Below are 14,483 nucleotides of genomic sequence, written 5' to 3'. Positions count from 1 at the left end.
CGGTGTCTGGTAGAGTTCCCGGGTAGCTTAGTTGGTAGAGCGTTGGTACATTTAACCAAAGGTCCCGGGTTCGATGCTCGGCCCCAGAACAATTTTTCCTTCGAAATTATTCAAATCAACTTTACAGGGAGTTACACCTAAAAGCTTGATTTGTATATTCAACTTTAAAAATAAAACAAAAATATCTCAGGACTCATGAGGATAAGTGTGACATTAACAAACAGAAGAAAGACATTAAGTTCAGTTATGTCACTTGCTAGAATTACTTAAGGCAAATAAAACAAATTAAGTCATTTTTTTCAGGTTAAGTACATTAAGTCAGTGTTATCTTTTCATAAAATCTTTTTATTATACTAAGTAAGTTTAGAAAATATTATTTCAATTCCACAGAGCAATTATACGTACCCCAATAAAGCAAATCCATATTTACAAAAATAAGAAACTCAAATCTTGGAGATTCAGTTTTGTTAAACCTTACAAATCCTTTTTTCTCAAAAGTAACATTTTTGACTTAATGTATTTTTCGTGTAAAACGACGATGTTATAGATTAGCTCATCTGAAAACGAAACATATTTTTGCTGCAGACTACAAAAGAATGTCTTGATAATAATGACAGCTGTGTAAAAGAACATCTTGTACAAAGTTGTTCCTGTCTTCAGATACGGTACATTAAACATTTCAGGACTTACATGCCAATGCCTATAGGGGAGGGAATGGTTTTCTTTGTATCACACATTAGGCACAGACACATATGTGGATCTCCTTAGCCTGGGATCAGCAGAGCATAGGGGCGTCCACAGACACACACAGGACAACACATCTACGAAGGACACTCATCCATGTCCGAGGCGGGATTCAAACCCACGAACCTTGGACCACTTCGCCTAAGAGGAGCGATTGTCAGACTGTATAGGCACTCTGTGTGATCCCTGATGATATAAAAATCAATATAGGCTACGTGTAATACTAACTAGAACATTCATATGTTTAACCACAAAATAAATAAAAAAAAAATCAAATTTAATGGCGAAATGTAAATGAAATGCAAGGCAAGTTTGGAATAAAACTAAAAATGTTGTTATTAAATTATTCTATTTATTATGCATTTCCACATCTCGAAGTACGATTTCTACAATGTAATTAAATGAAAGTTTATACACATAAACTAAAATTATATAAAATAGTTATTAATAGCAATGATTACAACGTTCTATGTACATACTGAAATTTATTACACAAAGCGGCTAATAATAACAATGATTCAATTATACTGACAACAGACAGTAAATGGAAGATAATTAATTTTAATGCTAAAAGACCGTAAATTAATTCTATAAAAATCGACATTACGTAAATTAAATGTAACACATTCGCATTAATAGACCTATATATTATGTAGAAAAAAATTATATGTTAAATTTATACACGATTATCTACGTAAACAGATCAAGAAAACTAGTTGAACAAACAATCATATATATATATATATATATATATATATATATATATATATATATATATATATATATATGTAAATTTACAAAATAGAATAATGTAGCAGAAATTCTAGAATGTAATGCGTGTTGCAACTGATTTCATATCCTATATGTAGCATTATGCTTTTCATGATAGTTTATAAAGTTCAAGTAGACATTTAATATTTGAGGAGAAAAATTCGCTCCGGCGCCGGGGATCGAACCCGGGTCCTTAGTTCTAAGTACCAAGCGCTCTGACCACTGAGCTACGCCGAATTCAATGCACAGTACCGGATCGAACCTTCCTCCTACAGTTTGTTTCCCGGGTTCGATCCCCGGCGCCGGAGCGAATTTTTCTCCTCAAATATTAATTGTTAGAATAACATATTATTCTGTTGGACCAATTAATAACATCCTTAGTAAATTCAAGTACACATACTAGAATATTAGCCAGTCAAACTGCAAGTTTCACATTCATAGAGTAATAACGATAACACTTCGTGATCAAAATTTATTTTAAATGGGTGGAAGGACAATATGAACTCGTTGTGTTCCAAAAAAGTTACAACGATCTTAGTTTCGATGAAAATGTTGCATCCTATAATTTACCTAACATAAACAGAAAATACAGTTATGTTGTATTGTTGTGTTTTTCCGATCATATGTTGATCTTGCAGCCTTTGATATATGTTTGTACAATATAAAGTAGTTTCTAGTGCTAATGATAGTACACAAATCATAAGCGCAGGCATCGTTGGAGCAGTTGTACCCTTAGCTGAAATATCTGCTTTCTCATTACCTAAGGGACCTGTGTGGCTACACACCAATGTGCATATTGAATCTAATCTTTGTCTTGGGACCTCGGGTCCCTGGAGCTTATCGATCTACTCGTCTGCGGATGGGACCTGGCTTTATCAGGGGCTGAAGTAGGATGGCGCACCTGTCAGCGTGGGTTTCATTATGCTGATTGAGTTAGGGCTTGGGACTTTTCAAGCTACTCGTCTAAGGATAGGGCCTAGCTCTGTGAGAGGCTGAGGCAGAATTGCCCACCTGTCACTGTCGGATTCACGAATGCTACCCAGATCATCTATAGGAATATGACAATAATCGTAACCTATATAATGGGCACACAATGGCCCAAATTATGCCTAAGTGTAAAAATGCCAAATCTAGCCAAGAATGTAATTAGTATTACACTCTAGTTCTTCTTTATTTCTAAAAACAATACATATATAGCATATACTCCTTTTTTATTAATATGGGAACTATGAGAACTTTCGGTAGACTATATATAGGCCTACCATGTCCCTAAATGATTATCGGAGTTTTAGATGGTTGGCATAGCTTTACAATCGAAAGTGGATGTAAAAGTGTAGTGAAAGAAGAATTGTGACTGTTTCATTTCCTGAGCGCAGCGTTTTTGTTTCTCGTCTTTATTGCGTCACAGCCAGTGGCGATTTCTCTTACGGAGCACAGGAGCAGTGCACCACCTCTTCAAATAACACATGTTTTAAAATTTATATCAATGAGCTGCAGTAGACTATGTGAGCGACATAATTCTTTATTATAATACTATGTAAAAATAACACTGCATGACTGTACTGTACTGTTCTTGTTGACGACTGGGACTTATGTTTACCGCTCGACACTTGCGGCACACTGTTCCATTCGAGCATGCGCAGTAGTACTGTTTCACTGGCAGGCTTTGGAGTATGGTAGGGAGGCAGTACAGTGTCCGTAGGAGGGGTTAGGAGCACTTTCAGATATGTTCTCAAGCTCGTTCCATTACAGATGTTACAATGAATAGTGTGTAAAATCTTTTAGATGTGTAATTTTCTATAAGACCTTTACACGAAAAGATCAAAATAAAGATGATGGGTAGACCTACATATGAATTAAAATTATAAGTGACGAAGTACAGTAAAGAAGTGACAAGAAAATTCAACATTCGGACTTACGAAAAATGCAATATGCGGCTGCAGTATAAAGACGCTATATTTTGTTTTCCTTGCCTATTGTTCGACGGCGAACATTTATTGACAAAAATAAGTACGTTTTATGAATTTCATTTATTAACTAAATAATTTTGATTATCGTTCTGCAGATATGATTGATTTGAAGCTCATGAATGAAAGAATTAAAAAACACGATTCTTCATCTGCACACATCAACAATAATGTTAAATTAGCAAGCAGTGTTGGGTCAAACAAACATACAGACACAATTGGATTCAATTGGATTGTTCAACTTCACAATGATAAAGTTACCAAGAACAGATATGTGCGTGCGGTTTTGTGGAACTTTTGAGTTGGCTTTAAGAGGTCACGAAGACGGAAACTCATCTTAAAACGCTAGTATTTTTCTTGGCCTCATCAATTTCAGTTCTGAATTAGACGCACTCTTAAGGAACATTTGGAAAGGGGAACAGTGCTTAAGAGCACATCAAACACTATACAGGCCGAAGTCCTTCAAGCCATTTTGATGTATGCCATGATGAGATTTCAAAGAAATAAAGAACGCTGCTGACTTTTTAGCAGTTAAGGCTGATGAGACGACACACATATCGAATGCTTGTGAACGTGTGAACTGTGTTCAAAAACGCAATATAGCGCCGAATGTCCCCAGCATTTGCTCTTAATGGGTTGAGGGAAAACTTCCGAAAAACCCCAACCAGGTAACTTGTCAGACGTGCTAACCGTTACTCCACAGCGGTGTTCCGAATGGTGGTCACATTGAATACTTATATTATACCGTATGAAAACTCGAGATTTTCTCTTTAATCTCATGTAAGGTTTGTTTTTATGTATCGCAAATGAGAGAAAATGCACAACCTTGAAACTCTGATAACTATTTAGGGAAACATTGTAGTTATTATGTACAATTTTATACTAAATTCGTCTAAAATACTGTTGCTTTGTGCCTGGTTAAGTGGTCTGTTTTGGGTTTGTAGGGTTATTCTATATTTTATACAGACACATGTCTAAAATACTGATGATTTGTACCTGGATAAGTAGTCTGTTGTTTTGTGTTTGTAGAGTTCTTTTATATTCTATACTGAAACATGTCTAAAATACTGTTGATTTGTGCCTGGTTAAGTGGTCTGTTGTTTTGTGTTTGTAGAGTTCTTTTATATTTCATACTCAAACGTGTCTAAAATACTGTAGCTTTTTACCTGGTTATGTGGTCTGTTGTTTTGTGTTTGTAGAGTTCTGTTATATTCTATACTGAAACATGTCTAAAATACTGTTGATTTGTACCTGAATAAGTAGTCTGTTGTTTTGTGTTTGTAGAGTTCTTTTATATTCTATACTGAAACATGTCTAAAATACTGTTGATTTGTGCCTGGTTAAGTGGTCTGTTGTTTCGTGCTTGTAGTGTGCTTTTATACTTTATACTGAAACGTCTAAAAAACTGTTGCAGTGTATCTGGTTAAGTGGTCTGTTGTTTTGTGTTTGTAGGTTGCTTTTATATTTTTATTTGTTAAATTTCTCTTTTCCTTAAAATTTATTATGTTTGCACCGAGAAGTCGGTTTGATACAACGGTTCCATTCCGGCTATTAACAGTGCTGTCTCAATCAAATTGTAGAAGGAGTTATAAATATTAATAGTTCTATTTTATTGGTTCTTATAATGTTAATAATGTTTATAATAATTAGATGTAGTGTAATATGAATTTTACTGTATTAAGGTAGATGTTTTATGATTGGTCTTATATATTTATATTTACTGATGAGGAAAGTAAAATAATCATCTACCAACAGTAGTAAGTAAAATTAACAATAACTGAACTTTAGACAGATTTTTCTGCACTCTTTTCCTGTGCAATGTATCACTATCTCGAAGGTCATTTATTACATGGTATATAAATTGAGATTTATGATTAAAAAACCTAACTAAATGTAGTACCTCTCCTCAAAAAGAACTCAGAGACAGCTATTAACTTATACCTAAATGAAACAATTGACTAGAGGGGCTAGTGTTCGTTGGCTCGTCTCTTACGTTATTCGCGGTGTACTCAATAGCTGTAGTCTCTAAAGTTGCTTTGAAATCTAAGACACTGAGTTTCAATTCTCTTCAGAGAGGCAAGTTTTCCTGTTACCACCATCGTGATATTTACTGATACAGCTACTGGGTGAATGTAACATGTCATGCTGACAATGCCACGGAAACCCCGTCATTTATTGAATCAAAATTATATTATCTCAGGATAATTCAGATACGAATTAAAGCGAGACTTTTACAAGGGCTCAAAATTAACACAGCTTTATTACAGTACATCTTTCTACCCTTGCCGCATTCTTCGGAATGGTAGAAGCATTGCTACAGCTGGAAGCAGGAACCTCAAAATCAATACAAACAAAATGCTTCTCAATAATCTGACAATTGATTTATTATATCTAACATTGGATAAAAATCCGAAAAATTCTGCCAATGTTTTTATCATATTTGCAATACCTGAGCCTACGAAAGGAAAAAAGATTTTTCCTGCATTATTTACTAAATTAAAAAGCAATCGAACTGCTGTTTGTATAACGTTTCCTATCGCTTTTGATAAATTCCTCAGTGGTTGGAAACCTCCACTTTTACTAGACTGGCCACGTAAAAATACTGACATTAGTAGTCGCCATATAATTGTTAGTATTGCTTTAAGAATGAGAGCAACAACAACGACGGAAACTACACGCATAATTAGTTTCAATAATCTTCTCAAATTTGAAGATTTTATGTTGCCCAAAATATGTGAAATTGGATTGATTCGATTCAGAAAAGCTAAGAAATTGCGAATGGGCAGCGTTATGATATTAAAAAATGGAATTCTTCCTAAAATATATGATACTGTACTGCTTATAAATTTTAACACAGTGTTAAAGAAATTTAGAATAAATTTGGCAGTGTTTGAAAGAAAATAAATTATTCTTCTTATAAAAGCTGTTACGTTACTTGGAAATTTTAAAATATTTCGAAGCAAAGTGGGGAATATTCCAGTTCTTCCTCCTAGTAATATCGAATAAATTGTTGTGAAGATGCTGCTAATAAAGGATGTAACAGTTTTAAATATATTTGTAAAAAATCTCAAAGAACTTGATATGAAATCTTTAATTCTTTGAATAAGAATATTAGGTATGTTGAGTATACGGGAAAGCGTCATACGAAAGAAAGATAGAATATTTCTGATAAATTTAAAAATATTTCCCACAGGATTTTGAAACCATTCTCTTATTCTGTTAGGTAAATTTCTTAATCTTATTATGGCGTCAACAATGTTCCGCAGAATTTGTATGAAGAATCTGACTGGGCGTAAGCGTGAACCGTTCACCAGACGTTCAAGTGCTCTGTCAACTATGTTTCCTAAAATATTGGTAGGTTTAAGACTTCGGATAAAGTTTCGTATTGATTGTAAGACAGGATTTTGTGTTGAAGGACGGTTTAGAATTTTCCTGAGCAATTCCCTCCAAAGAATTTGGCTGATGATTTGGAGAAATCGGTTCAGTATAACAAATATTATTAGAGAAGAAAAGAATGTGCGTACAATTTTAGGTCTATTAAAAATTTCTCGAAGAATTTTTATAGCATTTATAACAAGACGAGTAGCCACGTCTGCAATGATGTTCACAACAACACCGATAAATCGAAGGAAAACTTCCAAGATACCGGTGAAGATGTTTCCAACAAATAGAACTAACCGTCTAACGTGCCTCAAGAAACGCTGATAAAGTGAATCTGATATATTCATGACACGGTTTCTTATTGATTGAATAAAACTACGGATTGCATTTTGTAATGCGGAGAGTGCCCTGGACACCGAGGCATTTAGATTCATGACTGCTCTTTTGAATAACGCTTGTGGCAAAGAAGTGGAATTGGTATCACTCAAGAGATTTTGAATGGATTCATTGACAATTTTATTAAATTGTGTGATTGGAAAAAAAATTGTGCTCAATATGTTTGATGTTACTTGTCTCAGAGCTCTGAGTAGAAATGTCACTGGTGATAGAATTAATCGCAACAGATTCGTCAAAGTTGCGTTTAATATTGAGTTGTTGATAAGCGGATCGTTATTATTTGGGTAAAATATTCTATACAGAAGCCGCAGTGGACTGAGAAGAAATCTTAGCAGGAATGGTATAAGGCCATTCCCATAGAGTGGACTCAGTTGATTATTGTAGGAATCATAAGACGATATTGGTTGTAACTGCATATCTTGGTAGCTACTTCTTATAGGTCCGTTGTACAAATTATCATTAATATTGGAATTCGAAATGGGATAAAATGACCTGAATGGACTTACTATACCTCGTAATAAAGATGGTATCAGTCCATTCCTATTTAATATATTTGTTGGTTCATTATAATTGTTGTAGTATGGATAATAACTTTGTGAATACTGTGTGCCGTATTGCAGAAATGGTGACATGATAAAGGATTTTCTAATTTCAGTTTCAGTCTCGATTCTGGAAGGTGATTTTGTGTCGTTAATTTGTTGTGCTGAGAAACTCGTATTTTTATCTTCGACATTTGAATTTGTCATATTTTCTGTCGGTTCTTTTACATAAGCAAAATTACCCTGATTGGTTTCAAAATTAATAGAGTGTCCTGATGATAGTTTTCTTTGAAGTGAATCTTCAAATATATATTGGTTTGTTGGAAAAAGTTCACCTTTTACTTCTGCAAATACAGTTTCATTATTCTCTGACCTTGAAAACTTGTCATTGTAGACTGTATCATTGACTACCATTTGACGTCCCAATAATCTTTTAAATGTGTTATCAAATTTTAATCCTCTTGTGTTATGCAGTTTCCATGTACTTATGTTCATATCCGCAGATTGCTCCATCGAGGTGTTTGATGATAGGGACGTTGCTTCAGTTATGTTCTCTGCCTGCAAAAGAATAAAATAATAAAATTTATACAGTCGTAATATTTTACAATTTTAAATTGAGTTAGTAGTTAAGAAAGAACATTTTTAACGATAGTGTGTTTTCTCATCGTTACAGCAAACGGACGCCACTATTGAAAGCTGATTTTACTGAGTTGCCAACCTAGATAAGTATGTTGAAATATTATAAATAACTGCCCTAGAGTTGTAATGAAAACCATTGCCTTCTATGTATGCTACAATTCTACAATGCCTGTAATATTCATACACAAAAGGCAATATTAATTAATATATATTATGCGAAACAAATCACTGCATTTTAAATGAACAGAACTTTATTTAAACAATTCAAACTTCACTTAACAAAAAGAAATAAAAATGATTCCAATTGAACACGAAATATTACAAGTACCTGAATCATTATTCTCCTTCACATTGAAGTTGATGGTGAAGTTTGTATGTAGCCAGACTGCTAACATCAGTCAGCTGTTCATAGTGTAGTGCACATAATGTATACTATTAAGATTTTCAAAAAAAAATGTTATTTTCAAAAGTCCCGCGCCGTAGTGTCGCGGTCTAAGGCATCCTGCCTAAGACTCGCGTTACGGAATGCGCACTGGTTCGAATCCTCATGGGGAAGAAATTTTCTCATGAAATTTCGGCCAGTGTATGAGACCGGTGCCCACCCAGCATCGTGATGCACTTGGGGAGCTACGATAGGTAGCGAAATCCGGTTGCGAATGCCAGCTATAACGCCTGGGGGGACCATTGTGCTAACCACACGATACCTCATTCTGGTTGAATGATCTTCCACCTCTGCTTCGACATGTGGGCGTGAGGCCAGCAGCCTGCTGGTCGGTCTAGGCCCTTCACGGGCTGTAGCGCCACGGATTATTATTATTATTATTATTATTATTATTATTATTATTTTCAAAATATATTATTGTGCAAAAAAGGTGCTATACAATACACGTTTGTGAAGTACATTACAAAATCTCGGAAATTGAAAAACTCGTTCTGTTCGTTTTTCAAACTTTTCCTCGATTTTGTAAAAAATACTTTCCAACCTTGTACCGTAATATACTATTATAGCAGATAAAAGTGTAAAAGGATAGGAAGTTATGTTGATTCTTAAGACAAATTTATCTAATATTTCCTAGAAGGTCATCGTTTAAATATATAAGCGGAAGGAATACATGTCTAGTTAGTTTTCACTATGATAGCTAGAACCGTTTCACTTGTATGGGTGCAATCTCTAGAACTCGTAACGGATTACTTAATGAGATGCAGAAGTTCAGAGCCGTTCTGAAAATCCTCTAAGAATCCAATATGTTATTATCCAGATAATATCCATTGCTTTCTTTTGAGCTATATCGGCCATCTATAATTTACTCCCGTGGAATCAAAGATACAAATGAAGAGATACGTCAATATGCCGTTTAAGAAATTTCAACGGAGTAAATCCATAAAAATTAACAAACAACTTCTGAAATATGGAGTAGTTTTCCTTGATATCGTCATCAATCGATTTCACATCATATAAATCCCACATCATAAGCGTATCCTAGTACAGGTTACAGGAAGAAAAAAATTGGTAGAATGGAAAACGTAAAAGACACAGAAAAATAGAGAGAGAGAGAGAGAGAGAGAGACAAGAAAGACATTAAAACAGATATGCGTAGCCTACTCTTGAAATCACCCTTAGAGATTAGGTCCACAGAAATCTTATGGGAAGGCTGTCTTTTCCTATATTCGATTCGTAAGCGTTGTAATTCAGGATAGTTTGTTGGAGTGGGAGATCATACTTTACAACTATCATCATGAAACACAATAGCAGCCCATGGATGTATAACGAAATGCATAATCGCTTACTTGCAGATTATGCGCGGTATTTACGGTACCAATACAAATTTTTCTGAAAATCTTCAAATTATTAAGAATTGTTTTTCTTGTTGATTATGCTAAGTTCTGTAATTGTCCTAATAATATTTCATTGTAAATGTCCCAGATAATCTCACTTAATTAAGAATTTTTCTTAAACTTTTTTTATTATACTAACCTGTATTGTAAAACTGTACTCATATAGTTATATATTCTTCTAAAATATTTTATTTTTTACTTTAACGTGTCATTTTCCTTACTAACTGCTTTTAAGAAACCCGGAGGTTCATTGTCTCCTTCACATAATGGTTATTATAGGATAAAAATTCGCTCCAGCGCCGGGCATCGAACCCAGGTCCTTTATTTCTACGTACCAAGTGCTCTAACCACCAAACTACGCCGAAGTTCAATCCACAGCACCGGATCGAATCCCTCTCCTCTAGTGTTTTTCCCTTTTGCGGCCTGACTCCATGTTCAGCATATAATTATGTTGACATATTATATTAAGTCAACAGCCATTATACCAGAAGCGCACTCAAATGAGTGACTTTAATGGCCGGGATTCAACAGTATATGCACTGCTGGGTGAAGAATCTACGTAAAGATTAATTTCTGGTCCTACATCATTTATCTGTTATGATAAAAATGGTTATTAGAGGAGAAAAATTCACTACGGCGCCGGATTCCATAAGCCCGCCATCGGTTCTTAACCTGTGCAAGACTAATCTAGTCCCTATCATCATATGCCACCTCACTCAAATCCATTTTAATATTATCCTCCCATATACTTCTCAGCATCTCCAAAGATCTTTTTCACTCCCAACTAACACCCTAATGCATTTTTGGATTCGCCCATACATGTTACATGGCCTGCACATATCAAATGTCTTAGATTTAATGTTCCTAATTATGTCAGGTGAAGAATACAATGCGTACAGTTCTCCGTTGTGTAACATTATCCATTCTCCTGTAACTTAATCCCTCTTAGCACCAAATATTTTCCTATGAACGTTATTCTCAAACACGTTTAATCTGTGTATCTCTGTCAAAGTGAAAGTCAAAGTTTCACAACCATACAGAACAACCGGTAATATAACTGTTTTATAAATTCTAACGTTCACATTTTTTGACAGCAGACTAGATGGCAATAGCTTTTCAGCCGAATAATAAAATTTCCCGTATTTATTCTGTGTTTAATTTCCTCCCGAGTGTAATTTATATTAGTTACTGTTGCTCTATGATATTTGAAGTTTACATTTCTTCGAAGGATAAATTTCCAATGTTTATATTTCATACTATGTTTTGATTACGAAACATTATCATATACTTTTTCTGGTAAGGATTTACTTCCAAACATGTCTCTCTACTTACTTGAAGTAAAATTCCAGTTTTCCCTAATAGATTGTGGATTTTCTCCTAACATATTCACGTCAACAGCATTGATAAGAAGCTGATGTAATCCGTTCAATTCCAAACACTCTCTGCTATTCTGGATTTTTCTAATGGCATATTCCAGAGCGAAGTTAAAAGTGTAGGTGATAGTGCATCTCCTTGCTTTAGTCTGCAGTGAATTGGAAAGGCATCCGACATAAATTAGCCTATATGGACTCTACTGTACGTTTCACTGAGACACATTTTAATTAATCAGACTAGTTTCTTGGGAATACCAACTTATTTAAGAATGTTACATAAAAGTACCCTATCAACAGAATCATATGTCTTTTTGAAATCTATGAATGACTGATGTACTGTACCCTTATACTTCCATTTTTCTCCAATTCTGTAGAATACAAAAATAATATGACCCATAGTCGATCTATTACGCCTAAAACCATACTGATGACCTCCAATAATTTCATCTACATACGGAGTTAAACTTCTTAAAAGAATATTGGACAAACATTTTTACGACGTTAACAAAAGTGTTACTTCACGAAAGTTACTAAAGTTAGTTCTTAAAAACATGTACAATTATGGACTTCTTCCATTGTTTTGGTACAATTTCCTTTTCCCAAATAGCAAATACAAGCTTGTTAGTTTCTTAGCTTATTAATTTTGTTAATTTATGTAATTGTACTGATATATCTATAAATTTTCAGAAAAACTTTCCATTACTAAGCAGTTATTTATAATTTTTTTAGTTTACTATGTTGTATAATTATAATTATATTAAAAATTCTCCTGAAAATGCTTATGAAGCTTTTTTCTAGCTTATTTACTTCGCTTTGTCTTATAACTGCACTGGTATAAATATAAATTCTTTTTAACATTTCCTCCTATTAGGCAAAATTTTAGCTCCTTGCTTTTGCTAAGTTATATAATTGTAATGATCAGGGAACGGATTTATATGGACTAAAAATATATGAAATATGTAAATATATATGTAGTTATTTTTACCAAAATATGGAATTAAATATGGATTTTTACCAAAATATGGAATTAAATATGGACTTAAAATTATAAAAAAATGACTATGTACGTTAAATATTGGTACATTTTAATCAAACTAAACAAAAAATATAATGGACGTACCTTATCTTCCAATGTAGTTTCAACAAAACACAATTTTTATTGTCTGTTACCATAACAATAGGTTACAAACATACCTTTCAAGTGCTGAAAAGTGAATCTTCTTCTATTGTCTCTGAGGATAGATTTATACTGACTAAAAGAGCGTTCGACGTCACAAGAAGTAACTGGTACATAATTCAATTTCACAATGTCTGCTGGGGATAAGTCCAAGTTAATCTTCACTGTTGATTCACCACTCATCACAGCAACAACCTTTTGTAGTTCTTCATATCCAGGGTTTTTTGAAAGTACAGTGTCCACCTTAGCTCTTACTGCATCTGCAACTTTACCTCTACCACGATTCAGTTGTTCCACAGTACTATTTATAATTTCAAAACTTTCAGATAGTGAAAGGTGCCTATTTTGGAGACTTTTGAGCGTTTTTATGATGCATGAAAATGTATGCTGAATGTGAGCTAAGTCATTCTTCACACTTATGTCACAGGTAACTGTTTTCGCAGTATCAATTGAGACTGCATCTTCAGAGTCCAATGCAAGGAGAACATTGTTAATAGAGTCTATATGTTCGGCATAATATTCAACTGCTTCTAGCCATGTACCCCATCTAGTTAAAATTGGCTTTGGTGGCAATGGAATTTCAGGGTACATTTCTTTCAACACGTTAACTCTACTGGGAGCTTTGAGAAATACTTTTTTCACTGATGAAATCAACAAATCTACTTTAGGGAAATTGTTTCTGACCACTTCTGCCACACGATGAAATGCATGCGCCACACAAGTAAAATGAGTCAATTTAGGATATACAACAGATAATGCTTGTCCAGCTTTGACCATATAAGGGGCAGCATCGCTAATAAAGAATAACACATTATCGTACATAATACCCTTTGGCCACAGGATACCCATAGCTTCGTTGAACAGTTTAACTATAGTTTTGTTATTGCACTTTTCTAGAACATCACAATGTAAAAGAATTCGTTCAGAATATTGTTCACTTAACAAACCGATAACTACATTACCAACAAGTCTACCTTCTTTGTCGGGAGTCTCATCAATGGAAACCCAAATTGAACTATCTTTAATTTCATCTCTTATCTTCTGTATTGTCTCATCGTAGATGGATGGAGCATACGTCTTCCTAAGTGTTGACTCATCCGGGATTGTATGTTGAGTATATTTTTCAAGGAATTCCCTGAAGACCTTATTCTTTAGTTTGTAGAGAGGAATATCAGCAGAGATGAGAGAACGGCACAGGTCGATGTTAAACTCAGATCTTACATTCGATGTTGTTGGTTGTGTTAAAAACAATTGTCTCTGCTTGGAATTTAGTTGTTTGTTGGCCTGATGTTTACTAGTTGTAATGTGTTGTTGCACCAGGAACTTTTGTGTAGATGATACTGCACACTGACACAAATTACAAAATAATATTTTATTGTCAGTTGATAAACCATCTTCTTTAAATTCTGAAATGTAACTTGTTAGTTTTGATTTTAAATTGACTGAATGACGTACTTTTGGCATATTTACCGTCTTTATAGTATGATTTACAAAACTGAACCTATGTGTACTCTGACTGGCATTTAACTGTTGAGCTGCACAACTGAAGTCTGTTAAAAATTTTAAATTAAATTAATACAGTTTTGTAACTTACTTTCCCATTGTTGATAGGACTGCTAATTTTCAAATAACTCTGATGTTAAAGGGATTACTGAACATG

General features: G+C 34.1%; 1 long non-coding RNA gene across 1 annotated transcript in view; it reads right to left on the bottom strand.

Annotated features, from left to right (window-relative positions):
- Positions 1–2,460: 2,460 nt before the first annotated feature.
- The window catches only part of LOC138711833 (uncharacterized), a 40,005-nt gene continuing 27,982 nt past the window's right edge, over positions 2,461–14,483 (bottom strand). The window contains exon 3 of the long non-coding RNA XR_011335488.1: positions 2,461–8,356. This is a non-coding gene — a long non-coding RNA (uncharacterized lncRNA). The remainder of the gene's footprint in view (positions 8,357–14,483) is intronic.

Source organism: Periplaneta americana, chromosome 13 (assembly GCF_040183065.1).
Source record: "Periplaneta americana isolate PAMFEO1 chromosome 13, P.americana_PAMFEO1_priV1, whole genome shotgun sequence".
NCBI classification, from domain to species: domain Eukaryota; kingdom Metazoa; phylum Arthropoda; class Insecta; order Blattodea; family Blattidae; genus Periplaneta; species Periplaneta americana.
Note: the sequence above shows the minus strand (reverse complement) of the source record. Positions and strands in the feature narration are given on the sequence as shown.